At 26.6% G+C, this 15,152-nt stretch overlaps 1 protein-coding gene across 1 annotated transcript in view; it reads left to right on the top strand.

Moving 5' to 3' along the window:
• Positions 1-1,736: 1,736 nt before the first annotated feature.
• The window catches only part of LOC113386235, a 61,678-nt gene continuing 48,262 nt past the window's right edge, over positions 1,737-15,152 (top strand). The window contains exons 1-2 of the mRNA XM_026624027.1: positions 1,737-1,837; positions 2,559-2,626. The gene's annotated coding sequence lies outside the window, so the exon portion shown is untranslated. The remainder of the gene's footprint in view (positions 1,838-2,558; positions 2,627-15,152) is intronic.

Here is a 15,152-nt window from a genome sequence, read left to right as displayed (position 1 = left end):
ATTTCCTGTATCTTCTAATAAATCTTGATCCCTATTCTAATTTTAAGAAACGAGATAAAGTTATTTATAAATAAATAAATCTATTTGTTTGTTTGTTTCATAGATGAAGAAACATAGAAACATGTTTTAGATATTCATTTGTAAATGAGAATTTACTTATATTTAATTTAAAATATTTATGTACTTTTATAATTTTTGACAGTTATTATAGAATTTTCATAATACTGATGACATATTTTGAATTTATTGCAGAAATGACGGTGATACATATAGAAACATATTTTAGAAGTACATTTTCACTTAAAAATTGGTATAACATTTGGAACCTTGTGGGTGCAAGGTCAAAGTTTAAAATGTGTGAAAAATTTAACTTATGCAGCTTCATAGAATTTTTGGAAAAAAGAAAGCAGTGTGCAAGTAAGTTCATTATTATTATTAATTTATTAACTTCCCGTAGGTAGTTATAGTAATAGCAAAAAATTGAAAATGAAATTTTTTATATATCTTCACGTTTCAAAAGTTTCTGAATATTTTGGCAAACCTTAAAAAAATGGATGTATATGTGTATGTATGTGTGTGTGTGTGTGCGAAATTTTCTTCGACGATTTCGGGAACACCAATCAACCGATTTGAATAATTCCAAAGCATTCGATTCGTATTGATAAGGACATTCCTATTGGCGAAGGCAGGTCTAGCCGTTTCGAAGATACGGAGCAAAAAGTATATATATATATATATATATATATATATATATATATATATATATATATATCTATAACTTTGTCAAAAAAATAGATATTGAGATGAATTTTTTTATAAATAAAGGTTTTTAGCTTTCATAATATCAAAAAATCTCAAAATCGAAAAAAAATAAATAAAAACCAAACAACCCCCTTAAAGTGATAGATAGATAATTATGATGCATAGATATTTTCTTTAATTTTATGCATTTATACCCGGACGTCCAATCAGGGGATTGGCAATAGATTTCGACATATTTAGGTACGACCAAAGATTTGCTGATGTTCAGGATGGAATGAGTGCAAATATTAAAAAAAATATTTTTTTAATTTTATGGATTCCTCTCTAAGAGTCTCTTATAAAATTCTAATTCAGAGCCCACGGGCTCGTCCGTAGGTAAGCGGTTAAGAGCGACGAGACCTGAATCAGAGATCCCGGGTTAGATATCCACTTCGAGCAGCCTGTTGTCAACGATTTTCACTTGGAAATATAGATAGCAATATGTTTCCAAGTAAAAATAGCCCTTGCCCGGCATTGCTGCACCAATAAAAAGTTAGCCCTATTAGATTAAATCTAATAACGAAAAATCATCAAATATGGATGGATTAACCATTGGGTTACCATCTAAAAAATACGAAGTAAGGAGAAGTTTTAGCCCAACAGCTAATAGGGCATAAGGTTCTGTTTGCTGTTTAAATATATAAATATGTGATAATAAAAAAAAACAAAATCAGAGCCTTGATCCTTGTCCAATTCACTATGTTATCCGAGCCTTACCTGCAAAAAGCGGCATATCAGAAAAATCAGCTGTTCGCCAGCCAGCACCTTGCACAACCTCATGCACAATTATTCAAATATCTCCATCTCGTTCTGGCTAAGCTTACCGCACTCATCTTTTATCTCCCTCGATCCTTTCAGTAGCCCAAAGAGTTTGCTGTTGAAGAATAATTCAGTATCGTTCGAACTTTCGAACAGGTATCATGCTTACCTGTAGTGTTTATGCAGTTTTCTAGTGAAATTTTAAAATTTATTTTAATTGAATTAAAGTTGGTTTGATAATAGTTAATACAAGTGGTATTTTAATTTTTGTATTGAGGTATCATTTTGTTTAGTGACGGAATTAAAAAAAAACATTTGCATATATATATATATATATATATATATATATAATTTAATTTAATTTAATTAATATCATTAAAATATTAACTATAAATATTTTTAAGATTATTTTTTTATATATGTTTCTAATTAAGCTATTGATGTTAAAAATCTATATTCAGCTACATTATTTTATCTATAATACATCAAGTGTTCAAAAATATAAAAAATTGCGGTTTTTTAACGTTATTAAAAATTAATAAAAATATTTGTCAACCCTATTATCCATAAAATAATTAAAAAGTTGATAAACCTAAATAGTTTTTCATGTTCAATAAAATTCCTTCATAAATTCAAAAACTTCTTTTTAAATATTATTATTTAAATTTAAATTTCTTTATTAATTTTTGGTTCCATTTTTATAAATATTATGTCGTGATGTATCATTATTTTTGGGTAATTTAAAATATTCTTTTTCATTTGATTTTTTTGCTTCTATAATTTTGACTGTTTTTATCCAATTTTCACAACACAAATCTGAATCATATTTTAGCCCCAATTTAAAATATTTTTTCCGCAATTTTTTGTAATAATATAGAAATAAAATTTTAATTCAATTAATGAGATAAATTTTGTAATATATTTATATATACATAAATATTAAATTTAACAATTAAAAAAAATAATTTTTAATTTTCATTAATGGTGATGCCATACAGTTAGTAAGTGTGACCAAAAATAAAGTGACAAACTATACAAAGGTTCACAAAATTTGGAAGCTTAAAAGGTGAGCAAAATTTTGATAAAATTATTTTTATTACATCTATGCTGAATATTCCAAAATAATAATAATTATTATTCTTCTGAATTAATGTATTAATTTTTTAATTTTTATTACATTTCTTCAAAATGTCATAAAACCTAAATCAAAATATGAATAGACCAATAAAAAATGCACATTACTAGCTAAGCATTCAGTATAAAATAATTTCCAAATATCATTGAAACTAAATCAAACTATAAATACTGCAATAAAATGATTTCATTCCTAGCTAAGCATTTAGCATAAAATAATCTTAAGAAAAATCACATATATATTCCTGAAGTCTTGAATAGATTTTTACATTATATAAATTCATAAAATATTATATTCTATGACTCTTCCAACGGTTTTCAAAAGTCATCTAAAGACTTATGGTAAAACATGATGTAATCGATCATAAATGTTTTATTGGTCGATCAAATTAATTGTAATATTTTCAAAGTAATTAATTTATTATTTTATGTTCGAGTCTGATAAATGCAAACATTCTAAAACTGACATCAAGTACGTTGCAATTTAATAGTCCATCTTATAGAACATTTTCTATAAATAATGCAATGACACATTTACTATTACTTGCTATAAAGAAAAACTAAATTGTTTTCAATGCAACATACAAAACATTTCAGGTCACGAATTTTGTTTTGTATATATATTATCAAATTTATTTTTATTGCCAACCCAATATGGTTTTGCTTAATTTTTATAATTTTATATTAATCATTCAAATTTTTGCATAGACAAGTATATCATAGATGGCAAAGTTTATGTATGCATAAATTATGTAAATATTAACGATTAGTTATGAATATTTCAAATTTTGTGGTCAACAATTTCTCTCATTTTTTGCACTGAAAACTTGGCTTATGTTTTTGTAGAAAACTTATGCAAGTGAATTTTGAATCCATGTGCAGATAGAATAGGTATTTTGAATTTTATATTTAATTGCAAAATACCAAATATTTTTATTTGGTGATATTTTTTTTGCAATTTTGCAATTTTGGCTAATGTCAAGTCTTATCGGTGTAAGTTTCTCATTAAAAATCCGTTTTTAGAATGCACTAAAATATAAAATGCATTTATTAAACATATAAAATGTTTATTTGAATAAAAGCAATAAGAATTATTCAATCATTTTATTTTAACAACTTGGATTTGATTGAAGATTCAACTTTAGTATGGACGTGATTGATGATGCTTCTTCGTAAGATCCATCTGAGGAGAATAACTAGAGATTTTATAAATATCAACTTTCAAGCAAATAAACACACACACACACACACATATATATATATATATATATATATTTATATATATATATAAACAATAGTTTTTAATTAATCGGATCTCTAGTCATAAAACAACATTTATTGATCAGAATAGTAAATAGTTCTTTTCGCACGTTTCTATTGTTTCATCACACTAGTGCAAATATGATATTTTTTGTTCTTGTATAGTAAAACTTGCCATTATTTTTATTCAAATAAAATATTTGTAATGAAAATTGTGATCTTGTTGTCAGTCTGTAAATTTCGTAAAAATGGTTTTCTTACTCTAAGTCGATTTATGTAACATTTTGTTAAAAAAGACTGGATTGGATTGTTAAGATTTTGTGCTTTTTCTTTAGTTAAAAATTATGATATTAAATATTTTGTTCAAAATTAATTTAACAATAAACTGAGGATTGGTATTAGGATTCTTTGCTTTTACAAACTCTGGAGTACTTATTTGAGTCAACCTACATCAACCAAAAAAAAATTTCCATAATACTTCAAAAATATTGTTTATTTGGTTAGCAGTAAATTAGTTAGAAGCTTCATTGGATATTTATTTTCCTAGATATTTTAATTTCAACAATGAAAACAATCTTAATCTTTCACTAATCAATTTACGCATAATGTTCAGTAATTAAATTTTTATGTTTGTTTAATATCTTTACATATAGGAATAAACAATGTTGTTGAACATTGATGATTTCCTTATAGCATATGAGTATTTCTTCTCTTTGAATGCGAATGCAAAATAAATTTGCATAGATGTGCGAATAGTTTACTAGACTTGCCCAATTGTCAAAATTTGCATTTACACGAGCTCAAAAATAAATAATGTAATGACTAATGGTTAAAACATGCTAGAACGGTTGATTTTGATAACAAAATTTTGCAAGAAAAACTCGTTCATCGAGTCCAAATAAGTAAATAAATTTGCTTGGAAACAAATATAAAAGTATAAAAATAACGCCACAAACAAAGCAAATTTATTATATAAACTAAAATATATTATATAAGGAATTATAACTAAGGTTTTTCTTGAATTCAGGATTTTCATAAACTTGCAGAAAATATGTTAATTAAGAAACTAAAACCAGATCGTTGAAACAATCATAAGTCCTTTGAAAACCATTGTAATTTTTTAAAAAGTTAGATAATTTCATTTTGTGAATCCCCTTCGCAAGAAAATATGTTCAGGCATGACAAAGAAATAACTATAGGTCAAATTATAAATTGCTGAAATAATATTATTAAAATATTAATTTATAACATCTCATACCATCAACTATTTTAATTGCATATTATTTTAAATTTTTATTAAAAACAATATTTCCATCAGGTTGAAATTGTCATATGATCTTATTGTTCATCAAAATCGCGTATTAAAAATTTCATAGTTTGCAACTTTTGTAATATTATATCTACTCCACAAAACTATTTGCCAGCATTTTTTCAGTATATATTTGAAAATGTTTTTTTTTAACATGCCTATCAATTTTTGTGTAATTATTAGAACAAGATCTTCGAAATGTTGCATGGATGCTGGAAAAATACAAGTTTTCATATTAGATTAGACAACATACTTATGAATAATGATTTTTATTATAGATATATTTTTTATTATATACAAGTTTTTATTATTAGTTTTGAATTCCTTGGAGATTTTTTTATGAAATACTTAATAAAACTATCGAAATTCAGGATCTTATATTTACAATTGGAATACTATGTAGACCATCGTTTTTATCGTTGGTTTGTGAACGCTATTATGATTTTGGCTTTACATTTTTTATATATGTTTTTTTTTATAAATTATTTTAACTAATCTATTGTTGTGGGCATGCTTGGGTCATAAAGTTTTAAGTTGGCCTGCTTGCGAAAGATTAAAAATTTTCCTTTCATTAACACTTGCCAATGAAATACTTGCTCAATTTTTATATACACGTTAAAAATTAAAAAATTATATTGTAATTTTTAAAAAAATAATTGCATAAAAGAATACACGTATAATGACATCTAATAGTTTATTAGTTCTAGAATATAGAATTATAATTGTAAGACCAAACAATTATCTGACTATGTTGAGTAAAACTTCCATCTAATTTTGTCGTTTTTCAAAAATTTGTCACCTGGTTCTTTTTAACCCATAGACGGGGTAAAAGGGGCAAACGGGTCCAATGTCTTATGTTAAATTTTAAATAGATTTAAAAAAATAATAGCTACATTATTCAACGATTGCAAAATATAATTTCATCTGTACATTTTTTACAGAGATGTCATTATATGTAACCTTGATCTGGTGTTTTGTCATAAATATGCATCAGCAGAGTTGCAATAACTATTTATTTAATTTAAGTATGTCTTGTAAAATTGTTTTTTAACTTAATTTACTTCTTTATTAACTAATACATCATTTACTTTATCTTATTGTCTAAATCTTTATCTGGGGGTGAAGTTCAGCTGGACATTTTTACCCCACTCACGTGTAAGCTTTTATAGAGAATACATGAAAAACTGTTGAATCTAATCAAAATTTAACAACAAAAAACAATTGAATAACGTTCATTTAAAAATTATATTAAGGTCTTGTAAACTAAACAATAGTGCTCACAACCAAAAAAAACAACGAATAAAATACTTTTGTTATGGATTTTCAAATATTGTCGTTTTTCTCCCGATGGCACCATCAAGGTGATAGCTGGTTATACATCTTTTTTCCTCTACTTTCAAATATTGTTGTTAAACAATTCGTAACTTTACTTGTTTTTGAGATGAGCCCCGCTCTACCCTATTTTCAAATAAAAACGTATACTGCTTTTAATTATTATTTTCCAGATTTAGGGCTTAAATGAAAATTGCGTAACTGATATTTAAAGATTTTTTTTTACCATTAGAAGAATCTCAAGATCTAAAAGCTTTAAATAAACTATCTCAATATTATAACATTTTTTTTTCAAGTTATTGTATAAGATAATACTAATGATAGGCTTAATATTACTTTAGAGTTGTATTTTACTGTAATCAATTCAATTAAGATAATTTATTTTCCGTAATTACTTAATTTAATCCTTTATCCGAAATATAAATAAATATAAATATATTTAGTAACATTTTTTGTTGTGTTTTTCCATATGAATTGTCAATCTCCATAAAATGTATTTCTGATAAGTGATTTCATGTTGGTCCAGATAATTATTATTACTGTTAAATGTCATTAATCAAAATTATCGTATGGCAAAATTTTAACTTATGGTTTCAAAATGTCCAGTTATCAAAACTGCAACTTTATTTAACTTGGAGAAATTGAGTTCCCGTAGTTAGCACGTGTACGAGCTGTGATATTTAAAAAAATTTGTTCAATAAATTTTTATCGTTATCATTGTCTATAAATTCTTGTCTAGATTTATCTTCTCGTGTTTTCATTGAGGAAGTATTAACATCATGTACAACAATAAATAAGGCGATAGCTGAAATTGTTTAATAAATAATTTAACTTCTATGTTTACAACAATACTTGTACAAACGCACAAACACCTGATGTGACTGTTAGCACGTAGGCCGCTAATTGATAATATCGAATTGGCGAATTTTAATTTATAAAAGTTAGAACGTATAAAATGCCTAAGATTACAATCGAATACTATGCTATTAATGCCGTTTAATTGAAATTTACAAATAGCTCTGACTCTGTTTTTAGCTATAGTTAATTAATTCTATATTTTATACCGTGATAACACTGGATAGAAAATGCGATCGGATTAAAACGGTATTTTTATGCAATATGTTTCTGAACTGTTTTCTGTTCTATTTAGAAGAGTATGATAATGATGCATTTATTATTCATATTTTAATTATGAGAGTCAATCATTAGAAAAATTATCGGAAACACAATTGAAGTGGAGCTTTGGAAATGATAATGTAAACAGGTTAATTGTTTAAACTGCAAGTTGTTTACAAAACTTGTTTATTATTTTTTTAAATATAATTTTATTTTTAATATGATATGTAGAAATGTTAATATATTTGAGTTGTCAGGTTTATGTACATGATATACATTATATCTTTGGGATTCATTTGGCATATCTCTATTTGGTATATTTCATTATTAGAATTTCGTAAATGGTGATGATTTTTAATTTAATATATCAACGCTGAGGAAGGGCTAATCTTACTAGGAAACATATTTCCATCTATATTTTCATGTAAAAATCGGCATAGGTCCTGCTTGATATCAAGCTGATTGAGGTGTGATTATATTTATTCAAAATATTTCTATCTATATTCAAATAACTTAAACAGTATTTATGGTTCATTTCTTTTTTGTGGACGTGTGTTTGATTTGGAGTATATAGTTTTGTACTTAAAAATTTGAATATTTTATGATTTTTTTACATAAATAATTTTACTTGTTGAGAGTAAAATTACAGAAAAAATTATCAATGTCAAAGATTTTGAAATTTACAGATATTAATGTAACCTAAGTTATTTTTTCAATCTTTTCTCAGTAGTATTATGTTGAAATTCTCTGGCAAGTTTTATGAAATTGATGAATTTTTCAAATGTCTCAGATTTTTAATACCTTCCATATTTTTCCACTAAGAGCTCAATGAATTATTATCTAATGAATTAATTAATACAGAAATATTTTCTGCTATGTAATTAGAATTCTTCCACAATGTGCAACTTGGTATCAAAAAATGTTATAATTATTGTGTCAATGTAGCAAAATATTATTATAGAAATTTTAGCGATAAATGATGATGATTTTAGTGAAAAAAATGCTTTGGTGCATTTTAACAAAATTATATCAAATTGCTATTGGAAACTAGTTGGTATTGGTATTTGGCATTGAGACAAGTTACATGAACTTCCCGATATGTGTAAATAATCTACTTAATCAATAATCTACTTAAATAAATTAATATATGAGTGATTAAAAGTATTCAGAGTGGATTATTACACATCATTGAAAACGAACGACCACGTTAACTCGGAATATTTTTTAAAAGCAAATTTTCAAAAATCAACAATTTTTATAAAGAACCAGTTGGACTCAATTGGTTTAGTATTTTCATTAAGACCAAGTACTCTATAGTTATACCAAGTAAATCGTCTAATTTTAATTTTAACAAACTTCAAAAAACTACTCATTTTCTCAAACTTTGAATTTTTAAATTTAAACTACTTGTCGTAAGGCCGTAATATTTCAGTAAGATCTACAAGACCATGATATATATCGCCAAAAAAAGTTTCATAAAAATCGGCTCAGTTTTTAATTTGGTCTCATTGAATTCAGAATGGCTTGAAACGTCGAGAAAACACAAAATTAGCGAATCGGATTTTTTATGAGAACATTAACTTCCCCTTCGAGATAACCTCAAAGAGAATGGACAATCACTGGGTAGCCTTCAAGGATGAGGAATTACTTCACGATTGCTCTAGAGTCTAGATCACTAATTGTAAGGATAGTCCTAAAAAAACGCCATACGCTCATAATAGAAATATTTTTCTTAGGAGAGTTTGCTCTTCTCACCAGAATTCTAATCTAGTCAATTCTCAGATGCCAAACTTTTATTATATTTGGAATATATATAACATTTAATTCTGATTTTAAAATTAATATGTAGAAATATGGGTGACTCTAGATTTTTTTAGATAATTTTTTATTATGGACTACCGGAATAATTTGATTCTAAAACACACAGTCGGCGTAATTTGAAGCCATAAATTTATATCATAGAGTTCATCGGCACTGTAAATTCAAATCGCTGGCCATTTTTATAGAGTATTTAAAACTACTTCTTAGAATAAATTGAAGATATTGTTTATGTTTACCTATTTTCCAACAATACAATGGTTACACAAATTTACATATGTGTATTACACATTGCATAATTACAAATTCTTAACTGTATTGTTCGAATTGCTTCTTTCAACTCTGGCTGAAACACATGTATGAATAAATTTATAAGAATGATTAATATATATATATATATATATATATATATGTGTGTGTATATATAAATGTATAATACTACATCTCAAGATGTAGGCTTGACTTGACGTTTGTTGAATAACTTATTTGGAATTTGCATTCTTTGCTTGTTTCTGTAAATATATAAGATATATGTATATACATACATATATGTATATATTATATATATTTATGTGTATATGTATGAATTTGAATTACTTGCAATATACTATTCATGTGGACACAATACAAAATTTACGTAACTGATCTCTAAGTACTATGAGTATAAAGCGGCAAGTGCTTTGTATACTTTTTATTGAATACATGTGTATAAATTTACATAATCTGTATACAGATATATATGTACGTATTTAATAAAGACTGTAGAAGTGATTGTGGGTGTGTATTTTTAAGAAGTATCTTGAAATAATTGGTTTTTCAGTCTACCGCAATACCTTGTTTCTGCAAAGTACTGTTGATACCAGAATCACAAAAGTCGTTAACAAATTTAAAATTTGGTTTTCTTTGGCTTTTGGCAGAATCTTAAGCAGAAGCTACCACATTAGGTTCCTGATATTTAGCAGTAGTGATATTGGTTTTTACTTGAAAATACAGATAAAAATGTGTTCCAAGTTAAAATACTTTCCTGACATTGCTGCATCAAAGTAAAAATATATCATCTTTAGAGGAATTTTAATAATAAAATATATCAAATAGAGACTATTCAACCATTAGATTTCCTATTGTTGAGGTTGAGGAAAATATTCATCACAACAACTAATAACCCAGTTCTGATTTGAAAAATATCATCTATTAATTGCGATAGAGCACATGTTTTCTTAAAGACTTTAATCATATTTTTGGTGCTAATTAATTATTTAAAGTAGGATTTTTTCGTGATTCATATAAATACCATGTATTTCCCAAGTTCGATAATACTAAAGAAACGAATCTTGGTCGCCCACCAAATTCTTACATTATGCCCTCATTTAAAAATTATGTATAATTTGTGTATATATTTTTGTTTGTAATAAACCATATAAAATAGTTCTGCGATTAATTTTCCAAATTTTTCATTATTTTGAAAACAAATCCATCCATCTTAAAACAAGATTTGAATATTGCGCCACGATTTTTTACCCCTCTGGTAAAAATTATTAAAATTGTATACTTGATATATTTCTAAATAGTTGTTTCCATGTTTCCATGTACTAATATATTATATTTACCCGTTGCACTCGGACATTGCTGAAGTAAAATGTGATATTGCAACATCCGAGTGGAAAGGGTCAAAATAAATAGACTCTAAAAATTTTACAATGGCGCATCTTGATTCTGTTTCTTTGAATCATTTCCCAATTTTTTGCTGAAAAACACAGTTCTTGAAATTGAAGTTTGAGCCAGCCAAATTTTCATTAAAATCTTTTCTGATTATCAACTTTGGTAAAAGAAAATCTAGCTTAACCTGTGAGTTTGAAAAAATTTCGTTTGATCATGCTATTGATAGTACTCTAATGATAGTAATGAAGCATTTTGGTATTATAGACTTACAAGAAGTTTATATATATATATATATATATATATATTGATATTGTCTTTTAAAAGAATCTTCTCCATAATAATTATGTGAATGTTTACTATTGACAACGTAAAACAACTTAGAGTGTTTTAAGTCTTCCTCATACTTCACTTTTTCCTTTACTTCTACGCCATCATCCATCATATTTTCTATTGTATATTCATACATTTACGAAATTATTTATTTTAATTTTGTTAAGGAAATATGTGTTATATAACATTTGTATTTGGTTATGTTATGGACGACTGAACAATTGTAAAGATGACGGCATACTCTGTCAGTACTCTAGTAAAAAATATTTCATAGAAATTCATGTACGGTGGGCGAATCCGATATCAGTGTGGGCAGATAGTTTCGCAAATTTGTTTCAAAATCCATTAATTTGGCAAAGTCATCCAAACGGATTGTTGAGTTTAGTTTAAATATGAAAGTGACTATAATAAAAAAAAATTACCCACTTTAGTAATAACCGATGTTTTTAAATCATATTGAGAACCCTATACGATTTTTGATTTTTTTGCCAAAGTGTTTTGAGAGTATATGTAAATAATCAGAGTTTGTTTTCTTAGATTTTTGCATTTACTCAAGATTAGAACTAACCATGAGCTTATTTTTTAAAAATTACTAGATAAAGGCTTTTACAAGATTTTTGTTTCTGCATACATGTTGCTTCCAATATAAATTAGATTATGAAAACTTACTTGATGATCATTTTATCAAAGTTTCAAATCTAAATATATAAGATTCGATATATCTACTGCTTGAGATCAGGCTTTCTTAGTTGATTATCGAATCTGAAACCTTGCAGGACCAAAACTCCTATGCACATGGCTGTTAAAAATGAATTTTATAAATATTTGCTAAACCTGTCTTCATACGCTTGATTGAATATCTTTACTTCCCATAAAAAACTTATCACGGAAAATCTATTAACCAGATGTCTAGTTTTTATGATTTATCTAAATTTTTGTCAAGGTTGTACTAAAGTTTGACTGTACATCTTCTGAAAACAGATAATTTTTACTGAAAAATTAAACAAATATTAATTTCACTGCATTCAGACGATCGATTTTTCCAATTTGACGACGATCGAGCTTTTTTTTTGTAAAATGTGATCATAATGTGAGTTTCTTTAATTCAGATTTTATATTGAATCTGCAGACTACTATTTTTATTACATCTCATATACACAATTTCCCTTTGTTATAATTCGAGCATATTGATCATTTGTTTAAAATCAAATAATTCTTTATATTTTATTGTAGTGTAGTTGGATGATTTTGAACTATTCAATTAATTTAAATTACGTATTTTTTGTACTTGTTCTAAATAGAATACTTTACATATTTTTGTAATAACAAGCATTTTTTTATTAAAAATTATAATAGTCTCATCTCGTTACTTTCTTAACTTTCAAATCAATCGATTAATTTGCATGAGTTATATGGCAGATTAAATAAATGAAATAAAGGATTGCATAATTTCAAAAGCTCTGTAAGAATTCAATAAACTTTTAGATGAAAAGTGTTTCAGAAAAATTCCGAACTAGAGATATTTTATTTCCGATTTAAAAAAAATAGCAATTTTGAGAGTATATGTAAATAATCAGAGTTTGTTTTCTGAAAGATTGCATAGAAGTAAGTTTTTTCAATTCTGATAAATTACAATTGAATTATGCAGTCATATGAAATAATTTGAAATATACAACTTTTTAATTCATTTGATATAATTTTACTTTGTTTCATACATGAGTACTTACCTTCAGTTTGGATTTAATTAAAATTTAACATAATTACTATTAAAAACTTCTAACTATTGTCAAAAATATATATAAGAATCATATAAACTGAAGTGCAAAGTTAAAATTATTTATTTGAAATATATAATTGTGCTTGAGAACTTTAGATAGAAAATAATTAAAATTCGAAGAATTTTCGATATTCGAAAAAATGTTTTAGGGAATAAAAAAAAATCCCCAAAATCAATCGTTTCGTCAACACTTTTTTGAATCATTTAAATCGAATGCTTAGTTCTTAAAAAACTGCAATTTTTTGCACATCTAGCTCAGCATTTCCGAAACGGCTGAGCCGCCTTTGCCAAAAACTAATCACCACTTCTCCCCGTCATTACCAATTGAATGTTTTTTGGAGCTTTCAAATCGAATGCTCCGTTCTCTCAAAAACTTAATTTCTATTTTTTGCATGCTTTGCTCCGTATCTCCGAAACGGCTGGAACTGCCTTTGCCAAAAACTAATCAGCATATCTCCCTATCAATAGAAATAGAATGTTTTGTGGCCATTCAAATCGGTTGATCCGTGCGCCCGAAAACGTGACAAAAATTTGTATCCATACATACATATGTATATGTATATGTATCCATTTTTTTAGTTATGCCAAAATATTCAGAAACTTTCACAACGTGAAAAAATGAACAAATTTTTAATTTTGATTTTTGGACGATTACAATAACTTACCCTACGGTAAGTTAAAAATGCACTTTACAAACATGTTTTGTAATTTGAGGAATTTGTAGGGTAGATTTATTAGAATTCTGCCTATTTCGATCACTTATATAATGTCTTAAGGCTAATAATTCGGAATCATATGCAGGTTATTCATACTACGTTTACTTGGCAATTGAGCATCAAATTGGCGAACCTAATATAATAGTTGACCTAAGTATAGTGTTAGATATGATGGTTCTCTGACCTTTGGCGTATCACAAAAGTTAGACTATGACCAACTGAGTCTTGTTAAGAAATCTATTAGATTTTTCAAACCCTGTATTAATTTTTCATAAAATCAGTATAATTCAGCAAGTGCGTCGAAAACTTACGCCATTTGGCTGGCATAACCGCCGTAAGACCGCGTGCGGAGGTTTCATCAACTTTACACTAAGCAAATATTTGTAGAAATTATTATGATATGGTGATTGCCAAGTGGATATTAAGAAATTCTTTGTCGCAGTATTACGCGTTCTGTGCAGCTCGCCTCATTTTTGCAATGTTTGTTTGTACACACCACATACAGCCTATATTTATTTATGTTTGTCTTAATATATAATAGCGGTGAAGAGGATTATGTAATAAGATTCTTAAAAGGAATACGTGATTTGGCGATTTTTTTAAATTAACCAAATATTTGCTGTTGGGTAATATTTGATGACAACTTTACATATTTTGGCGATGAAGAGCATATTGTTTCTGCGCGGAGAGAGAGAGAGAGATTACGTGAAATAAACTAGAATGCCTTTAATAAATATTTAATTTGGCCATCTACATAATACTAAAATACTAAAAAAATCGCTTATATATCATCTTTTCATATTTTAATAAACCTGATTAGTGAATAGAGAAATAGCGATTTGTATTCTGTAAAATTGGGACAGTAAACGTTTTAATATGTGACTTACTGGAATATAATTTCTGAGCATTTTGGCATACCTTATAATTAGAAAAAAATTGATGTCAGCATGTGTGTATGTACGGATACAATGTTTCAACACGGATCAACCGATTTGATTTATCCAAAAGTTCGATTTTTATTGGTAAGTAGACGTTTTTTGCCAAAAGTTGGTTCAGATGTTTTGGAGATACGGAGCAAATAGTGCAGAAAATTGAATTTCAGTTTTTGAGAAAATGGAGCTTCCGATTTGAATGATTCAAA

This window comes from Ctenocephalides felis, unplaced genomic scaffold (assembly GCF_003426905.1).
Source record: "Ctenocephalides felis isolate EL2017-DRISC unplaced genomic scaffold, ASM342690v1 CF-g0.4_SCAFFOLD_03571, whole genome shotgun sequence".
NCBI classification, from domain to species: domain Eukaryota; kingdom Metazoa; phylum Arthropoda; class Insecta; order Siphonaptera; family Pulicidae; genus Ctenocephalides; species Ctenocephalides felis.
This window is presented reverse-complemented; position numbering and strand designations above follow the sequence as displayed.